Source organism: Eptatretus burgeri, chromosome 3 (assembly GCF_056783735.1).
Source record: "Eptatretus burgeri isolate ZD-2024b chromosome 3, Ebu_testis_v1, whole genome shotgun sequence".
NCBI classification, from domain to species: domain Eukaryota; kingdom Metazoa; phylum Chordata; class Myxini; order Myxiniformes; family Myxinidae; genus Eptatretus; species Eptatretus burgeri.
The window spans coordinates 62,180,069-62,197,996 of NC_140963.1; the positions used below are offsets into that span (position 1 = coordinate 62,180,069).

At 43.1% G+C, this 17,928-nt stretch overlaps 1 protein-coding gene across 14 annotated transcripts in view; it reads right to left on the reverse strand.

Annotated features, from left to right (window-relative positions):
• LOC147030040 (uncharacterized) overlaps window positions 1–17,928 on the reverse strand; it is a 244,532-nt gene that overhangs the window by 35,507 nt on the left and 191,097 nt on the right. For 9 of the 14 annotated variants that reach the window (XR_015056195.1, XR_015056193.1, XR_015056194.1 and 6 more), the window contains one exon: window positions 9,106–9,288. The exons of 2 other annotated variants lie outside the window; for them this stretch is intronic. The gene's annotated coding sequence lies outside the window, so the exon portion shown is untranslated. The remainder of the gene's footprint in view (window positions 1–9,105; window positions 9,289–17,928) is intronic. 3 more of the 14 variants (XR_015056192.1, XR_015056189.1, XR_015056187.1) reach the window with 1 other exon arrangement.

Here is a 17,928-nt window from a genome sequence, read left to right on the forward strand (position 1 = left end):
GCTTGTGACGGACTGCATCCCACGCTTCGAGGGTGTCTTGTCCGGCATGTTGCAGCGAGCGGTCAAGTTTCATCGGGGGAGATAGCCCCGTCTCGCCTCCGCTGGATTCGGCTGCCCTGGTCTGTGCTTTTGGCGACTGGAGCTGTGGGAAGTTGTGGGCATCCAGCCGCACGCTCGCGGCCAGGTAGCCAGCTGTCCTGACTCCCAGCCGAACTATCCTCCTCGGCTGGAGAGCCGAATCAAGACTGTTGAGGTCCATCTCTTTTCTTTGGGTGTGTCTGTGTGCGAGCCTGTCTTGTCTAAGTATAACTGTTAAGTGCTTTTGCTTGTACATTGATTTCATTTCTTATAGTCGGTTTAACTCTGCCCTTCCGTGTTCCGCCCCCCCCCCCCCGTATTGTAAATAAATATCCATTTGTTGAATGCGTCAGCTCGTTTCTATCCTTTCCTTCATTGGCTAAGCACGGTGCGTGTCAGGAGAATTAAAAAGGCCGTTGCTGCAGTAGTTGTGCATTTGGACTGACGGGACCTCGGTAACCATCCGCTCGGGTTACGCACGGATCGAGCACAGTTACGGCTCGTCCCGTTCGAGCTCCGTCGAGGGTGTGGATTCCTCGGTAGCTCGCCACGTGGGTCTCCAGGTATTTTGAAGATTGGCAAATAACCCTGTGCCCACGCGGTTGATTTATTGACGATTAACGGTCCTGTAGGGACCCCTACCTTCGGAGTTATCCAAGGGTAACGATCTGAATTCCAGGTGTTCGGTGGAGTCGACTCTGCTGCTCCAACTCATGGTCGTGCTCGCAGCCGATACCCGGCCCACAACAATATACAGGGTGTCCCAGAAGTCACCTTGGGATTTTGAAATCAAATAACATTTCTTAAAAAAAAAATATTGATGATTAGTTTTATACCAAAAGAAAATTTACAAAATGAAGAGAAATTTGCTTTTTTATGAAAAATGATGCAGCTTAGATGTCCTCCATTTTCGGCTTCGTAGAGACGGGCTCTTTCGACAGCATTTTCCATAACAGCGGACAATAACTCTGGCTACAGCCCTCGAATTTCTGCACCAATGTTGTCCTTGAGCTGCTGAATTGTATGGGGCTTATTGATGTATAAATGCTCCTTTAGGTAACCCCAAATAAAATAATCGGGAGGCGTCAAATCAGGAGAACGTGATGGCGAAGAAATTTCTGAATTTCGTGAAATTATTCGGCGTCCATGCTCTTTGGGCGAGAATAATTGATCGATGAAATTAAAAATAAAATTACACGATTTTTGGTTCTTTGTTCAGTTGTGATTTTTCCCATGGGTAATTTTCAAATGTTAATCTAAATTCTGAAAAGAAAAGAAAAACAAATTATGAAAAAATAGAAATGTAATTTAATTTCTAAATTCCTCGGTGACTTTTGGGACACCCTGTATGTATACACACACACACTAGCAAATACCACCCATCGCTTCGCTGACAAGGAATACTGAGATGAGGTGGGGGGGTGATAAAAAAAAGAGGGGGGAGATAGAGAAGGGTGGGGGAGAGTGAGGAGATAGAGGGTGAAAGAGAGGAGGGAGGGGGAGCGAGGAGGGAGGGAGAGTGAGAAGGGAGGGGAGATTGAGGAAGGGGGTGGGGGGATGGAAGGGAAGGCAGCGAGAAGGGAGAGGAAGGGAAGGCAGATGTGTGGTGTGTCAATTATGATTCATACTGTCTCATCAAAATGATTCTGCATGGAATAACAGTGAAGATGGAAACAAAATAATGTCTGAAATCCATTTTCTACCGGTCATACTATAAATACCAACCACACACAAACACCGCCCAAACATGTATGGAGATAAACACAGTCCAGAGATAAACACAGCCCGGTGTGTCTGGAGCCAAGCTGTCTGGAAAGAAACACCTCTCGGACACGTCCGGTGGCAAACTCCCGTCCGGGCATAAACACCGCCCAAACACAAACTCCCGTCCGGACATAAACACCGCCCGGGCACATCCGGAGACAAGCTCCCATTGGGACACGGCTAGAGACAAACTCCCATTGCACATCCCGATCAGGACACGAACTGTACTGTACAGCTCGGTAAGTGGCTTAAGCACTCAATCAAGCACTCCAACGGAATGGCTGGCTTGGCAAGCGAAGACCAATAATTGCTGTCGGTACAACTATGCACCCAGAAACAATAGCAATGTCCGAATTGGACAAATCAACATCTTTTTGGGGAGTCAGAACTGCTGATACTTTCAAATCTGGAGCTTACATTTTGTAATTCCGGTTCGTTTGAAGAGATTCTCTCGGTTATTCATATGCACAAATTAAACAAAGCCACAAATGCTGGCATCTCCAGGCGTTCATAAGCACTGCAATATACCCAGCGAGGAAAGTGAAAAAAAAACTTTATCTTTAAGAAATCGTTGCGGACTGTTCCAAGTCAAAGCATGTTTGAGCAGCCAAAAGACATGGTGGCTTCAGACCCCCGCGAGGTTACCCAGGAAACGCCTGAAGACCCCAGACAGCGAGGTGTCCGAGGGTCGCTCGAGGAAGAATATAATTAAATAAGGCCGTTAATTATCTTCAAAAGGGGTATTTTAATTAACCCAAACACCCAATTTTCACTCTTGCACTTCCTTGGAGTTTTCTTAGTATGCATGCAAAGTTTCAAGCTGCTACGTTTTATGGTTTTTGGAGTTATGGAGGAGATACACACACTGACACACACACACACACACACACACACACACACACACACACACACACACACACACACACACACACACACACACACACACACACACACACACACACACACACCCTTTTATTGGTATACATCGATGAATGTATATATTGTCGTGTCCAGGGGGTTTAACCCCTACCTGAACGGACGGCTAAGCTTCTCCCTGGAAGGCCTACAGTCGAGAATCGGAGATTAATGCGCGCACGGAAAGGGAGCGCAATGGCGGAGGGGTGGAGGAACACAGCACGGGGGAGGGGGGGATTTATACTCGAACCCCACGACAAATACACGGATACAGCTTCTTAAAAGGAACACGTTTAATGAAAATAGACAAATATTTACAAAGGACAATAATTCAAAACGTAATGACAATAATGATGTAAATAAATCCTACAGTCGAGGTGCTTCTTCACACAAACTCAAATACACACAAAGTGGAAACAAAATAAAAAGAAAACCCTTCTTTTCGAGTATTCTTGTACTTAGCTTGGCCCAGAGCTGGTCTTTGTGGAATTTGAAATTGAGGCGCTTCCACCAACACATGCAGACATGCACAAAATGGCACCTCGTCGCTTCTCTTGTAGCGGGACAAATGCATGCCAGGCAATCCTTGAGCAGAACTCCACACCAAGGCTCAGAGAGACAGTGCAGTGGCTACGTGTGCCGATCGTCCTCACCGACCCAACCAAGAGCCAAAGGCCAGCGTCTTGCTTCATCATGCGAGCCAAATTGCCTCAACATGAGTAAAAGGATCGTGCTGTTTTCTACGTACGTGTGTTCACCCTGAACTCCCGCTTCTGACTGATTAACGTCGCCGAAAACTACCGTTCCCTCCTCAGAACTCTTCTTTCTCTCTCTCTCTCTCTCTCTCTCTCTCTCTCTCTCTCTCTCTCTCTCTCTCTCTCTCTCTCTCTCTCTCTCTCTCTCTCTCTCTCTCTCTCTCTCTCTCTCTCTCTCTCTCTCTCTCTCTCTCTCTCTCTGTCTCTCTCTCTCTCTCTCTCTCTCTCTCTCTCTCTCTCTCTCTCTCTCCTCTCCAAAACGTGCAAACAACCCTTCCTCTTTGAAGTTATGCCTAACAATTCTCTGCCTCCGGGCGTGGCCCGCTTGTACAAAACCCGGGAAGGCGGGGCTTCTGCCTGCTTGGCTTGTTTCTGACGTCACGCCCATCAATCATGAGCCTCGGGGGCGTGACTTCGCCAGCCGTCACCCTTGGAGGCGGGGCTTCTGCCTGCTCAGCACGTTTACTCATTTCTTATCATGCTTTTGGTTATAAAGACATAGGGAAAAGTCACACGGGGGCAATTACATGCTGGTGGAGCTTATTCTTAAACCTTGGCAAATTATCACGACACCACCCCCAGTGTGGTGACACGTGACACTTAAGCTCACAGTTTCCCTACTTAATTACATTGAGATGCCTCCTACACACCAAACTATTCTATTCAATGCTAAATTCCCAATTAAATTCCTCCATCTTCCCCCACAACCATAACAATATGTACATATATATATATATATATATATATATATATATATATATATATATATATATATATATATATATATATATAATGCAAACAACGGTCTCAACCGTCTCAACAGATAGAATAAAGGAAAAATCCTCCCTTACTCCAGACACATTGCTTCAGATCCAGAAGTGAGTTTCGGTAGCTTTAAGGTCACCAAACTGCTTCGTCACTGCGTGGGAAAATGCACCCAAAATGGCGCCCAGCCGCTCTCTGGGAGGGCAAACATACAGGAGGCAATTGGGGCGGCAATACTCAACATTGGGGCTCAGAAACTGCTGTGCAACTTCTTTCATCGATCGCCCTTGCCGACGCCACTGGTCTACAAAATGGCGCCATCTCTTTCCCAGATGGCACAATATGAGGCTTCGAGGCTGGACTCACACGATCCAGCCAACAGTCAATGGCCAGCGTCTTGCTCCACCACGCGAGCCAATTCGCCTCAGCATGAACACGAGAATCATGCAGTCTTCATCACAATGCCGAGGGAAAGCCAGCCATAATTCCCTTCTCTTTCAACCCCCAATCCTGCCTCTCTTGTTTCTGTCCTGCTCCGGGCCTTCGTCTCAACTGCCTTCTTGTCATCCCACATGAGACTCTCTGCTTAACTTCACACTCTCTCTCTCTCTGATGTCACACCCATTAATCATCCACACCGGGGGCATGGTTTCACCAACCGTTACCCCTGGAGGCAGAGCTTTCTGCCTGCTTGGATATGCAGCTCAGTTATTGTTATTTTAAGGACTTGATTTATTTCCAGACTTGATTTTCCAGACTTGATCAGACTTCCAGACTTGATTCCAGACTTGATCCAGACAGACTTCCAGACTTTATCCCTTTTTATCACATCTTGAAATACAAAAACATAGTAAAAGGTCACAGTGGGCAATCACATACTTGGAGAACATATCCTTAAACCCTACCTAATTTACCAGAGTTCTGCGAAGCTGGCGCTCCACCCCCCCCCACCCCAAGCAATGGCATGCAACATATAGTGGTCCCGATATAGTTATTTCATTTGTATTCATTTTAGATAGCCCTTCCCATATGTCGAATGGGTTTATGGGACAGAATGCGTTCCATGGGCTTTTGATAATATAATAATACAATTTATTTAGTGGTGTAAAGGCACGTGGGGCTGCCATGGCAGTTTCATTGGGAACGAGTACAGTCCTGGCCAGGTCGCCACTCCGATGCAGGTTTCCCCAAATGGTTATTAACCCAGTACATTGGTACTCATTTCACTGACCTAGGAAGGATGACAAGCTGAGTCAACCCCACCTGGTGTTAATTCAACAGTAACAGGGGTTCAAACATCTTTAATCCAAAAAGCATTACGGGTGATTACCTCATGAAGCTGGTTGAGAGAATGCCAAGAGTGTGCAAAGCTGTCATGAAAGGCAAAGGGTGACTACTTTGAAGAATCTAAAATATAAAATGCACTTTGATTTGTTTAACACTTTTTTGGTTACTACATAATTCCATTTGTGTTATTTCATAGTTTTGATGTCTTCACTATTATTCTACAATGTGGAAAATAGTAAAAATGAAGAAAAACCCTTGAATGAGTAGGTATGTCCAAACTTTTGACTTGTAGAGCATATAAAAAAAATACAGTATAGATCTGTGCATTTGGCAGCCCCCTTTATAAGGATGATTTGAGTAGGGTTTTAAAGGCCAATCTTTTACATGACTGTGTTCACTAACAATCTATTTTTCAGGATACAAAAAAAATCTGAAAACATTTTCCATAAAAGAATAATTACGTCTCTTCTAATGGAATTGTAGATGATTTGCAAACTGAGCTTGAAGGGTGGTGTACAAAAGCATGTTTTTAAAGAACAATAAATATATGGTGCGCAGGGAGATGAAATTCACTGTATATGGTGTGCAATGTGTGCAGAGTAAAACAAGTGTTCATTTGTGTCCGTAGGAAGTCTAATATGTAAAGAAGATATCAGCACACCTGACGCTAGACCGAGTCTTCAGACTTTGGCACGCTCATGGGGCTGTACCATCAAAATGAAACGTCTGAGAAGATCATGAAAATAGGGTAACATTTGTACATGTTGTGTTTCAAAATAACTCTTTTTCTTGCTACGAAACATATCTTCCATTCTCCTTGAATAATTCTAAAAAAATAATTCCAATCCATCATTTTTAACAAGCTGTTATAATGATGATACATATATGTATGTATGTATGTATGTATGTATGTATGTATGTATGTATGTATGTATGTATATATCTATTTTTAAATACGCACACTTGTGTGCTTGTGTGAGTGTGTTGTTGTACGGCGGACGTACGTAGTAGAGGATATTCATATAAAACCCGCGCCCTATCGTGAGGAGCGCCTTATGTGTGTGTCAAATACAGGAACGGCACACACAACTGAGACTGCGCCTTTTGGCACGGTGCGCCTTTTGGTCGTGAAAATACGGTACATACATACATCCGAGGTGAGTGCGCATACATCTAAGCTGTCTTGCTCCCGACATATGTGTGTATGTGTGTGTATGTACAAGTATACACACCAAGAGCAAGATATAGCAAGACAGCTTAGCAAGATGAATCAACTGGCCTTGTCTGACCTTCAACGACATGGGTTAAGCAGGAATTTGTAACTTGTTCAGGGAGCCGGCGATGGCTTGCCTACTTTTCGCGGAGAACACAGTGGGATCTTTACCATCCACCAATTAACGCTGGCAGACAGACCTTCATCCGAGAGGATGGCACACACATTGATGCCTCGCCCTGCCTGCCAAACACCAGGATGACTGAACATTGGCCTAGCTATAAACTAACACAGGCCAGACAGGTGTGTGTGTGTGTTTGTGTGTGACAAAACCTATTTTTCTCTAATCTCTAAACATTTTCATTGGAGAATCAGCCTTATTTTATTTTTCCACCGATACATTTATAGGCCACTTGTGTGCTGATCCATGCTTGCAAAACCAAAGGAGGCATTTGGTTACAAGCCAGTTTTTTCATATACAAAGTGTATTGTTATAGAAGAACAGGTAGTTAACTTGAAGGGAGGGGGGGGCAGGAAGAAAGGCAATATGCAGAGAGTGGGGAAAGAGGTGGATGTAACAAGCAACGGAATTAATAAATTAATAATGAAAGCAAAAGGAGAGGAGAAGTGAAGTATTTACTATTTTCTCAAATTTCTGGCTCTGGTGACAAGATTTCCAGCACTTCAAATGGATTATATAACTGCGTGCACTGTAATGCGGTTTGTAGAAGGAATGCAGACAGCCAGCAACTTAGTCCTCTCTAAGCTTCTCATGAGTTTTTATTTTTTAATCCCGTGATGTCCCCGATCGGTACCGTGCCCGACGCATCTGCATGCCACTCGATTCACCTGCTATCCATGGACACACGCATGCTGAAACGCATGCAAATAAACAGTCAAAATGCACTTTGAAAACGTTGCATTCCCAATGGACTACGTTGCGGAGTTAAAATGACTTAGTTAAACATTTGTATCTGCACCAGTCGTCGAAAATCATTGCCGGCTGAGAACATAATCCGGAGCATCGGGTGCACTCTACGTCGCTGATCCGTCCTTGCAAATGGGCGGTTGTGTGGGCAATGGACCCATCAGCCATGGTATGTAGCTCTAATGATGTCTGAGTCTATTTCACAAGTGTACACTGTGGACTTACGAAAATGGAAAAAATAAGTCAAATTAACACAAAGGCTGAAAGTCCCATGAGAAATTGTCTACATTTCAGATGATGGTACACAAGAGACCTTGCACAAGAAACCAATGTATGCGTGTGTGTGTGTGTGTGTGTGTGTGTGTGTGTGTGTGTGTGTGTGTGTGTGTGTGTGTGTGTGTGTGTGTGTGTGTGTGTGTGTGTGTGTGTGTGTGTGTGTGTGTGTGTGTGTGTGTGTATATATATGTATATATCTGCCTATATTATAGATTTGAGGTAAGTATGGATGGGAGCCAAACGTGCGCTTACTCCACACGTCGTCAGAGAGGCAAACTTGTGGAACAAATGCAATGAGTCCAGTGGAGATGCAGCAGAACTAGGCTCCTACCTTCGGTTATCTAGCTTTATGACGACCAGAGCTCTCATACAGCTAGATAACCAAAGACAGCAGCCGGCTCAGCTCCCTTGCGCCGTCGATCCACGAGATCCTCTTCATCTGCCGCGCCATGTCGCCTCCTCAAACGTTCCGCAGGCACCTGGAGCTGAGCAAATACCAAGGCTCATCCCACATGGTGTCTTTTTCCTCGCATCCCTCGGCGTCACCGACATTATCCCTCGCCTCAAGGGCGAGCATCGTGGATTTGGCCAATTTGTATGTCCTCGTTGCCACGCGTCGCGTCGCCGGCTGGCTATATCAGCCTCTAGGGATCTGGGGCCGGCAGCGTCATTTCCAATGCAGATTAGGCCGTCGCGGCCGGCTGTGTACTGGGCGAGCCCCTGGAGTGGAGGGTGGATGTCCGACCAGTGGACGCGCGCCCTCTCTGTCCAACTTTGTGCACCTGTCTCATCTCCTGCATACTTCTGATTGCCTGTTCAAAATGTTTTGGTGTATTTTGTTCATGATTCATTTTCCATCTTCACCTGTATGGAGTTTCACAACCAAATGATTGTCTTTCAAAATTTACCAACCTCTAATTGCAGATCACCTCTCTTATGCACCTGCCTTTCTATGCAGTATGCCCAGACATCAGGCTCTATGTGCCTGCACCCCAATTAGAACAGTTTTTCACTTTTAATACTCATTTGCATGGAAATGTATTTTCAGCAACTGTGGGTAAAGCCGATAATTCTTGTTACAAAATACAGGGCCAGTGTTTGCTTTAAAACGCATACTCATTTACCTGGCTTGTGAAGGTACCACCTCGTGAAGGTGCTGGACTCATGTCACCTCATTTAACGAGGTGGCACGCGATGCCGGGGGAGATGGAGCATGGGGCGCTGACGTTTTGAAAAATCTCTCCTTGTTTCCCATCCCCGATCTATGAAGAACCAAGGAAAAGGCCTCAGAGAAAATCCCACAGGATCTGCAAGTTCCAGAGAGAAACGGGGGCAGAGGTCGACATGGTGCGAAAGGCAATTATGAGCACATAAGACACCTCGGCAGAGTGCGCCCAATTTGGGTTATTAATAAGCGGGGGTAGACAGTTTGCTTGGAACGCGACCGGATTATCCGCTCAGATTCAAGTGTCAGGTGCACCCATGTATGCACTATAGCCTCGAATACTCTGGGGGGAAGAGGGGTGTGGGGTGGGGTTGGGGGGGGGTGAGGTAGCAACTACTTCTTCAACATATAATGATGTGATGTGGTGGTAGAATAGTATGACAGGAATAAAATTTGTCAATGGAACAATGTCTTATGTAGTTGGGGTAACGACTTTTTGGGAAAACCTTCACACACCATTTAAAATAAGGCCCAATCAAAGGTATAAATACCTAATACCGATGCCAAGTGACGTCCGCTATAACAATGGTGCTTGAGAAATAAAGAGAAATTAAATGCAAATTTCAGAAACGGAGTACGATATTACTCGATCTCATTATGAGCAAAATATATCACATGCTTCTCTGAAAACCTCCATTTCGCATGAGTACATGCAACTTGAGTGAATATGTCCGGCATTTCTGGGCGGGCAACCACCTCTTACTGATGGTGTTGTTCAGATGATGAAAGCCAACTGTTTTACACTTCAGGTACCCAGGACAAATCTGTACTCATCCACTTGTCCTTCCTTTTCCACCATCAGTATTTATGCTCAAATCATTTGTTTGTCCTAATTAATGAAGGCAGAATCAGTGCTGTCCAAGACTATAGCATCTATTTTATATTTATGTATATATATATATATATATATATATATATATATATATATATATATATATATATATATATATATATATATATATATATATATTTTTTTTTACATTGATCTCAGGCTCATGGACAGGATTGAACATAAATCACACGAGGAAAAAGGGTAAATACATGGTGTACAAATGAGATTTGAACCTGGGTTCCAGGATCAAGTAAAACACTAAATGTCCTTCTCCATCCTGGCAATTCAAGCTGGAATACCACCGATGCTTACTAATTAATGTCTATCGCACCAAACAAGGCCAACCAAGATATTACTGTGAACGTGTGAAAATCCATGTGACCAGTACCATTACTTTTGGGAAGTGGTCTTTCGTGATACCCTGTCGAGACCTCCCCCTTTCCATGAGACGAAACAATCAGACATCTACATATATACAAAGGTGTTTCATTCGAGCTTGCCTGAAATATATTTCACCTGGATTAACATCCATGGATGCTGAAGCTAGTGTTTTGCTAAACAATTCACGAATTACTGCATTATGTTACGAGTTCCAACTTTGTTTGGCGGATATGATGTGCGGCAATACTTCTAAGACATTTGTTTGACCTTGCATAGTGATCAAAGGGCATGCAGGAAATACCTGGAGCATGTGCTCAAAGCTGTCATCGTCAGTATTCCACAAACTTTGAACCACACAATATGTGTCGAATTATTCAAGGGATGTTCTTTTCATCTCTTTATCATCAAAATAACTTTTCTCCCATCGGTAAGAGTCCTTTATATTTTCTCCTTCCTCGGCTGCAATTACAAATGCTAAGTAACCTGGCAAAATGATTACGTCACATACAATCAGTCTGTGTTGGCTTCACCATAGCATTAACACGTGTGCAGTTCTGTATGATGGCTTCATTTATATTTTGTGCTGATTTCAAAAAGCCATCTTTAATCCAAATGTCCGGTGCTTCTTTGCAGCAGTAACAACCAGAAGGGGTGGGGGAGAATCTGAGAATCTCTTGCAATGGACAAGGAAGGTGAAGGAAAAGGTGATGGTAAAGCACTACATGATGTCAAGAAGCACCCTTTCATCCTACTGGGCCAGATGTACAACGACAAACCTGTTCCCCATTCCGAGCAAACAGACCGCCTGGTTTACTTTAGGTCGTGCCACAACGTTAGTCTTGACAACCAAATTTGCACGTCTCGTTCAGGGATATCACAAATCCTTCAGGAGAGACAAGTCCTAATAAAGTGCAAGTTGGTGCAATGTACACCTGCATATGTACTTATGAATGAAATTGCTGTTGCTTTGAAAATAAACAAGGGTTTATAAAAGAAGCAACAACGATTTTAGAAACGCATGATTTCCCGTTAAAAATATTATTGCAAGTCGACTTCAGCGGCGTCTCTCTGCACTTGTACACGTGTTGTAATTGGTGAGATCACAAATTTATGTTTTCGAAAATAGCACATATAAAAATGGATATCATCATTCGTTGCTTGAAACTGTATTATGATAATAACAATAATAATACAATTGCTTTCATTCCATAAAGGTGCATGGGGCTGCCGAGGCAGTTTCACCGGCAAGGAGTGCAGTCTTGGACAGGTCGCCACTCTGACACAGGTTACCCCAAATGGTTTTACCCCAGTGCACTGGTACTCATTTCACCAACCTCGGAAGGACGGCAGGCTGTCAACCCCAGCTTGCGTTAATTCAACAGTATTAAACAGGGGTTCAAACTTTCAAACACAGGAACCAGGGTCCCTAGCCAGCCACCTTAACCACCAAGCTAACACCAGGCATTTAGTATAATAATAAGGGACCACCTATTGCATACTCACTAGGGGATAGGAACAAAAATGCCACTATTCCATGAATGTAATAACTATATGACATATGTTGGTTATAAAATCTTCCAAATGAGAACCTCACCTCCACACCCCTTCCTCCACCAAGGAGATAAAATATCTGTTCTCAATGTGTCATGAGTATGTGTGTATCCAAACTATTTAAAAATCAAAAATCTTTTGGGACCGTCTATTTATTACGTACGCAGGATGGGATAAAAATTGAGAAAAATAAGGGAAAGGGTAAGATATTAGGAAGAAGAGGGGAGTAATTAAGTGTAAGAGAATTGAAGTGAAAAGGGAGGGTTTTCGAAAGGAAATTTAAAAAGCAAGAAGAGAGATTAGACATATGTGGGGTATGGAGGAGGGAGGGGGTTGAAAATTATTCTCTAATTGCATACGTAATTAATAGATGTCCCCTCATCAAAAATTGCAGCTTTTTCACCTTTGAAAGGGAAAATTGAAAGGCGTTACTGCATTGGAACAAAATTGCTTTCACACCAATTAATCACAGGTAACACCACCAGGAAGACAATGGAAATAACAGGCATGACAATAGATGGCGTCACAGAACCTTCGTATCCGAGACGTGGAGAGAAGAAACACAAGATGTACTTTCGGCATTAAAATCTACTCACTTCAGACTTAATGTAAATGTTGAACAATTCCGAATGTAATAATAGGTTGATGAAGATGATCTATGCAAATAGTGTTTAATTAAAAAACAAACTTATTTTAGGATGCTTTCCCACCATTTAACAGGTGTTGATATCTGATATGGCTGGCAGGTTGGTATAGACTTAGAGGTACGCACACTCATCTCCAAGAGGTATACCGTGGGTTTGAATCCCAACCCTGCTATAAACTGTCATCCTGGTGTTTCACAGGTCGGGTGATTCATCAAGGTGTACTGTCCCTCCAACTGACGTAAAACTGGACATCCCATCTGCTGGCATTTGTAGGTGGATGTTTAAGACCCCACGGTGTCATTTATGAAGAGGAAGCAAGATATCACCAGCACCTTGAACAAATTACAAATTCCTCCCCTAACTACTGCTGGGAAGATAATGGCAAACCACCTCGGATAACCCTTGTCAAGAAACTGCTTCGGCAGCGCCGACGCTCTGTTATACAGAAAGGTGCATCAAAATCAGACATTTATCTCGCACACCTTCAGAACTAATTACCCCGTGTTTTATTCATGTCGAGGAGGTAAAGAATAAATGCTATAAAATGACGTCGTGCCGAGCCTTTAAGAATAATTTCATTTCTCAAGATGATTTTGTTTTTTTTGAAACTTTCAATAATTAATGCCAAATAACGCCATCTCTATCTTTGTTCAGCCTTAAGGCATTATTACAGGAACAGTTGTTCGTTTGGTGGCAGGGAGGGCTTGGAACACAGGATTAGAAACTTCAACAACTTGTCCGGGGATGATACATCTCGAGCAGCGTGTTTGCGGAGCGTGAGAACGATTCGGCATTTTGTTCGGCGCCATCTTCATGTCACCTTTGTGACGTCATCGACAACTGCACCGACTGCAGGATACATTTAAATGGCAAATTGCATTTTCTTGCTCACATCACATCATCACCATTAATTGGCCGCCCTTCCTACCCGCTGATCGTTCCTACACGCGACGTAGGTACACATATTTAATAACATTGTTCAGCAGGATGATGAATTTTAAGACGAACATGTTAGCACTATTATCACTAAACAATATTTTAAACATGAAAGCACAGCAGGTTTGACTAACGAGATTCTAATAAGACGAAGAGCATTTTTGCCCTGCAGAAGCGAAGCGAAAAGCAGGGTTAAGCAATTGGTTCACTTCTGTCTGTCCGGCCATCCGTCCATCTACAAACATCAGTTTACGATCGAGGAACAATTTATTTACATTGAATGTTTTATTTTGAACACGAATCAGAACGGGAATTGGAAAACACGAGCCTGTAGTTTATCAGTACTGTGGCTCTAAATTGGTCCCGATCGGGATGCGCAGAGAGGAGTAAGATAATTATTTTACTGCGTCTTCCTGTCGAGCAATCAAACAGAATTTGAAAATCATTCCAAACAGGAAACTTACTGTTTATAAGGACATTACAAAGGACACAAACAACAGGCACGAACAACTCATGTAATGTGATGTGATGGATAAGGTGATGTAAAAGACCTTTTGGTAAACTTGTGATAAACTTCAAAAATTAATTTTTTTTAACGACCTTTAAAATCATTATTTTATTTCAGTGGAATGATAACTTAACACTGCATGGGGAAAGCTGTTCTATGAACTCTCCAGTTGTCTATGTTTTCATATACATGGGTGAGTCATTCTTCACTGGGAGTTTTTTGGTAACACAACTTGGACACTATAACCATGAGAGGCAATCATCCTCATACTGTGTAGCCAATCGACAGGAAATTTCAAAAGGCTTGATGTTATGTTAGAGCATAGATTTCTTAATATATTACTCACTGTTCCATGCTCTTTACAAGCTAATGGTTATGTTTTCATCCCTGTTTGCCTGTCTGTCTGTCTGCGAGCTGGTTATCTCAAAAAGTTGTGGATGGATTCTGACAAAACTTGGTGGAACTGTTGGGTGTGTGACATGGACATACTGAATATATTTTTGGAAAGATCCAGATCCGGCCTATCAGTGTGATAAAAAAACAAACTGTTCAGCCTGATGGAGGAATGCGCTCTACAGAGTGCCGTTCTAGTTTTTCATGTACTTGGAGTAAAGGCAGCAGAAGATTTCTCAAATAGGAAAGGAAGGAAGGACAAGATTCATCTGGCAGGAAAGATGAGTCAAGATGTCCCTGGCAGGAAAGGTGGAGCAATATGGCTTTGGAAGAACAGGTAGAGCAAGGAAGGTAGGGAAAGGAAAGATGGGGCCAGATGCCCCTGGCAGGAAAGGTAACTGTGGGATAAGATCTCCCTGACAGGAAAGATGCCTCTGTGGCAAGATGCCTCTGCAGGAAAGGTGAGGCAAGACGTTTCTGGCATGAAAGGTAGGGAAAGATTCCCCTTGTAGGAAAGGTAGGGCAAGATGTCCCCTCTTCCCATACATAGTCATTGTTGGAAGTTCGTTATTCTGAACGTCCACACTGAGGGCTCTCTTGCAAATGGTATAGTGAGAAATTACAAGTAAGAAATTATCAGTATACTCAACTAAATTAACAGAGAGGATGTGATTATGGTGTTGAGGGGTATGTGAGGGGAGGGGGGGATAACTATCCCCACGTCATGTGACACATTACTCTGCCTTTACTAAACAAAAGTCCAGGTCAAATTTGAACCACTCTCATACAAAATATATATATATATATATATATATATATATATATATATATATATATATATATATATATATATATATATATATAAATGACCGTTTGTACAGCCATTTTTCGCTGCTGTGCAGGGGTTGGGCTTTTTCTTGAGGCAATGTTTTTATGGCCAGATGCCCTTCCTGACGCCAACCCTGGTTGCCTCTTATGACACACAGGGATATGGTACACCTATTCTAACCGGGGCATACACCGGGACCAGTACACTGGTACTCACTTCGCCGACCTCAGAAGGATGACAGGCTGAGTCAACCCCCTGGTGTTAATTCAGCAGCCAACGGGGCTTGAACTCAGGACCCTGGGATCCCAAGCCACCACCATAACCACTAAGCCAACACCAGGCTTTCACTCTCATACAAAATAAAAAATAAAATAAATGTTTTATCAAATAAATAAATGTAATCCTTATTAAATCCATCAATCATGTGTTCACCAGTTATTTATTCCCGTCTAAGGGTCGCAGTGAAAGTTTCATGGTTCCGTCAAGATGACTGCTCAAAGCGGTTACAAACTTGGAAGGAGCCTAATGAGGCAAATTAGTCAACCGTTCTCCAATCTCCACCCACGGACAAGAATTTTGAACTTTGCCTTGGGGCCATACCAAAAGCTTAATATGCTAGTTACTGTATAAAGGAAGAAAAAAAAAATGATTTAAAAATAATTTTAGTTTGTTCTGGTCAGTGGGAGTTTGTGGATTGCCAAATGAGCCAATTAATAAGGCAGGAGTGTTTAGTGCAGAGTTTGATGTAATTCCTATAATGAAGTGCTTTAGATTGTTGCATCAGCCGTTGTGAGATGCAGTTGTTGAAATTTTCTGAAATTACATCAACTGCAGTTGATATTTCAAGTAGCAGCCATTGCCCCTACTTGCTCACTAAAACCATCATCCATCATTAACCTCCTTCCTTCCACAATATTATTTCATTATACATCATCTCTTCTATGTTTTTCATACCAATGGCAAAAAATGAGAAGGTCTCAAAACTTATATGGCATGGTGATATCAGAGGGATGACTTTCCCCAACAGACTGGCCCCAAACAAAAATCAACCCATCCTCCCCCCCCCCATCCCCCAAACTTAAACACCTCACATATGAATTCTTTCAATTTCGAAGACTGGGAACAAGTTCACTATAGACCAGGAGGCAAGATTCAGAATTGTGTCGCATACAAATCCAAATAGTTAGCTATGAGATCAGGTGGTTAAGACTCCTTTTCTCCACTGGTTGGTGTGCATTTGATTCCCATGTCTGCTCACTCTCAGCAATCTGCATTTGGCAAACATAGTGAGTAGGCCAAACAACCCTCAGCATAAGTTGAGGAAAGCTTTTGCCCTGCAGTGAACTGAAATAGTCTGGTTTGAGGGTGGGTTTATTTGAGTTGAAAAGACCTCTCTCACTTTACAAAGGCAAAGTGAGACCCAAAAACCAATGTACAAATTCAAGTTAAAAACTTTTCCAACTATTATGGGAATGCAGAGGTCACATGATGAATTTGATAACCCCTCATGTAATTCTTAATCAAAAGCAATTTTTGACCTTAAATGCCCTTTCACCTTAAAGAGACAGCAAGGTCCAATTATATCATTTATGTAACATGTGGTGACGTCCTTGGTTCAAATCTCTTACATGCTGATGATTTCTCCATTGACTCCTAATGTTCTTGTTATTCCTGTAAAAGTGCATTTATATCTCCTAATGTCTCCTGTGTAAATTGAAGAAAAGATCATCAATGAGCATAAAAGGATTCTTCAATGGTTCAAAATGATCATAAACATATGGGATGGGATGAACAACTGCAAGCAGAATGAACCATTTTAGAGCCTTAATGTCAAAAAACAGTAATGCAATCTACGAAAGGATGATATATATATATATATATATATATATATATATATATATATATATATATATATTGTTATGGCTGTGGAAATTCGCAGAACACCATAAAGGTCCATAGTTCAGTTAGATCGATAAGTCTGTGTTCAGTTAGATTTTCCCACCGTTGTTTAATGGGGATTATTCATGTCACAGGGCTGTGATCCTTTGAGATAGCCATTTTTCTTTACTATCGTTACTTTGGACCAACAACCACGATCGCCTCAAACCACAACAACCACGATCGCCTCAAACCACAACAACCACGATCGCCTCAAACCACAAGAACCACGATCACCTAACCACCTTCCCCGCTACACCAACTACCGATCCCCTTCTCCCCAAACCACATCACAACCCTCTCCGCTCATGTAAAACGTCTCTACGAAGCGAAGGAAACCACAGGAGTTCCGATGGTGCACGGATTTTCCCGCCTGATTCTCCCGCCTTGTTATTCCCACCTGTTTTCCCCATGCTTTGGTGTGGGGGAAGTGCGATTCCAGCAAGAGGTCAAAGGTCATGTGAAGGAGGGGCCTGATTTTGGGGAATAAATCTCGCTGGACCTGTGCCAAGAATGATTCTCTCGGCCCCCGCGAGGTGCGCGGGGAGGGGGGTGAGAGGGGCACACCCCTTTTCTGGAAGCTTCCCGCAGGAGCTGGAAGGGGGGCGGAGCAATAAACGGGGAGGAGCGAGGCGTTGGAACTGGGGGATATAAGGGCACGCAGGATGCCAAGTAAAAAGTTGTTGTTGTTGTTGTTGGGGGCTTTT